At 40.5% G+C, this 3050-nt stretch overlaps 1 long non-coding RNA gene across 1 annotated transcript; it reads right to left on the bottom strand.

Moving 5' to 3' along the window:
* Positions 1-1820: 1820 nt before the first annotated feature.
* LOC135498618 (uncharacterized) lies at positions 1821-2849 on the bottom strand. Its single transcript, XR_010449114.1, has 3 exons — positions 2715-2849; positions 2173-2326; positions 1821-1968 (listed from the first exon to the last, which is right to left on the bottom strand). It is a non-coding gene; the product is annotated as an uncharacterized LOC135498618 (long non-coding RNA).
* Between the last annotated feature and the right edge of the window lie 201 nt (positions 2850-3050).

Genomic DNA, 3050 nt, shown 5'->3' with positions numbered 1-3050 from the left:
CCTGACTCTGTAGATTAAGAATCAACCACAGATTGAGAATTAATTCCACTTTGGTCCATCCCAGCCATGTATTTACCACAACTTGACATTTTGATAAGCTCTGTGCCACACTTCCGGTCGTGGATGAATACATGTCTCTGCCCTAAAGGCAGGAGCTAGGTAGACAAGCTTTAGTTACTCGAAGTTGCCGGTAGGGGTCTCTCCTATCTCACAGAACATCGAAACTATTCACACGTGTACGAGGAATATATTCATCGGTGAATTAAATGCGACCCAGTCACCTAACTGTGCATATTAATCACATAAAGACTACCAATTTGACCCCCTAGCTCATGCCTATAGTTCCCCTTTAAGTTGCTACAATTGCATTCCTCAATTTCACTGACTAAATTGCTTCTGCTCTACTGTATTGTCATGTAGAAAACCCGCAAATATCTATGGCATAGGCCTAAGCCCTTTTGAATTACCTGTTTTCCCTCTCCAGCATGTACATGCACCAACTGATACATCTACTGTGTATGTGACGTCTGGATCTGTTTCACTGGGAACTCTGTATGCCATCTCTCCAATTTTCGTTATCTTCTCCTGGTCTATCTTCGCACCTGTCTGTGGATTTGGTAGAAACCTGGACTGCAGGGCCCGATCAAGTCGATTGTTGCAGATATCCAGTAATCGTCTCTCTTAATATGCCTCTAGGCGAGTTGACAGGAAATCAACGAGTTGTATGACATTGTACGCTTTGGTACAATCCATAATTTGATCTTTAAGTACCCTCATATCCGCTTCTGCAAAGTTGTTAGTGTTATTGTTTCTGACATTAAGATTGGAACGGTGGCAGAGTGCCCAATAGGTTCGGCTAGCATGTATGTCCTCTAGATGCTTGGCAACATTATCATACATCGACAACATCTCATTTTGAGCAGCCTCTGCATATTCAACGTCAAGAGATTCAGCACTATCTGCATATACCAGCCCCTTCAGCAGGGAGAGAAGAGGAGGTCTGTGTTCTTTCCTTACACTGTTTTTTGAGTCCCACAGAAAGCGCCAGAACACTTGGAGAATGTGGAAAACACAGAGAAGAAGATTTGCCTCAGGATAAATATTATGCAGCGCCTGTCTTTTTGAGGCACTATCGTCAGTCATGAACACTTCTGGACCAAAGCTTGCTCCTCTACCAAAGTACGATCTATCTTCCAGCAGTGATTTGTGCATCTCTAATGCATGGGTCACAGTTTCCGTATTCTCACTGGTTGTGACCAAGACACCTTGCGGAACTCCTCCAGCAGAGCTATGAGTCAATATCAGGAAAATACGGCATCCCTGCCTATCCATATTACCCGAAGCATCAATGAATGCCAACTCCCCTGCATGTTTAATGTGCTCATGCACACAATGCATAAGTGGGGTAACGATTGCAATTGCCACATCTTTTTGATCCAAAACCTTCATCCGTGCACAACTTCCACCTACAGCTTGGTCGTATTCCTTCAACTTCTCTTCAAGTCTTTTCAGGACATGTTCTCCTTTCGTCTCTCCATATTCAGCAGCAACATTCTTATATTACAACCTGAAGACAAAAGGTGATCATAAAAATATTTCTTAGCCTTTAAATATCTACCCCCTTACATGCCTTAGAATTAGATACCATCAATCATTTACTGATATTCTTTTTGTGACACCCTGTACTTCATTCTGAGCTTACCTGTAACAAAACTGAAGGTCCGGACAAATTGCTCTGTCACCCCTTTTATAAAGTAATCATCACTATGTTCGATCTGTAAATCGAACTTATGAAGTTCAAGTGCTTTTGAGGGTGTATAACATTGCTTGTATAGTTCAAGTAGTTTATCTTTCACCTCCTGTGACACATCTCTGTAACGAAAAGCATCCGCGGCTATGATAGGATGGTTGTGACAATGATGAAGGGTCACAATGAGACGTTCATCACGAGGATGTGGATCCACAGACCTGAAGTGAGGAAATTTCATTATTGGTCACTTAAATACAAGTAAATTTAACGTGTGCATATTGTGGTGGTGTAGACATCTACATGTAAGTTCTTGGTCCTGGATTTTAAAATGGTGAATGGTCCTGGAATCAGTTTCATCATTTCCACAGCAACAGTCAAGTTTTCTGTATCGATCAATTTGATTTCAACTTTGTAAAACACACCTTCTATTCTTTTTGTTGTTCTGACTCAGTGAGGCTTCTTTAAATTTCAGAATGGACACCTGTAGCTTGGCTTTGCAGGTGGTATTCTTGTTACCTCTTCGATTAGCTGCGGTTCTGACCGTGGAATCGTGTTGTGCTGGCATCTTAGATCAACCTGAAAGTATTTGCGAAGAAAGAATATTTTAAAGTTCAATCACAAAAACGATCATCTATTTACCAGCTCTTTGAACCAAAATAGATGATTTTGCAAAACATACAAGCAAGAAACTTAAACCCAATGTGTCTTGATTGCTTGGGCAATATTAGAAGCTGAAAAATTATTCTGATTAAGGCAGATTGAGGCTAAACTGGTCCCTCCATTGTGTTCTGTTCACAATTCTTGAGTGTGTGAAGGACAGAACAAATGACAGTGGAGTGCTTATGCTGGATTAAGCCTCTATTAACTAATCAGCAACAACATGCTTAGGCTTTGCGCAAAGTAATCATTAGTGATACAGCCATTATAAGCAGTTACCAGAATTTTTAGAACATTGGCCACACACCTTATATTCAATCTTTCCATGCTTTTCAGCAATATTTGGATATGTTTGTGCTTTCCTAAATGTAGTAAAGCTTGATTCCTGGAAGTCTGACAACCATTTTCTTGCTTCTTCTTCAGTAGACAATTTTAACCTTAGAGTGACTTCAAATGATTCTCTTCCCTCCTTGGCTTCATAGTGGCAGATATGTATCATAGTTTGTAGGAAGGACAGTCTGAAAAGAATTTACAAGAGATAAGTTTGATTCACACACAAAATGTGGTATTTTTCGCATGTGACAGCAGTCTTTTGTTCACTGGTTGTCTTTGTTACAGCTTATTTGCTGCAATGCTGGCCATA

Source organism: Lineus longissimus, chromosome 14 (assembly GCF_910592395.1).
Source record: "Lineus longissimus chromosome 14, tnLinLong1.2, whole genome shotgun sequence".
Taxonomy (NCBI): domain Eukaryota; kingdom Metazoa; phylum Nemertea; class Pilidiophora; order Heteronemertea; family Lineidae; genus Lineus; species Lineus longissimus.
This window is presented reverse-complemented; position numbering and strand designations above follow the sequence as displayed.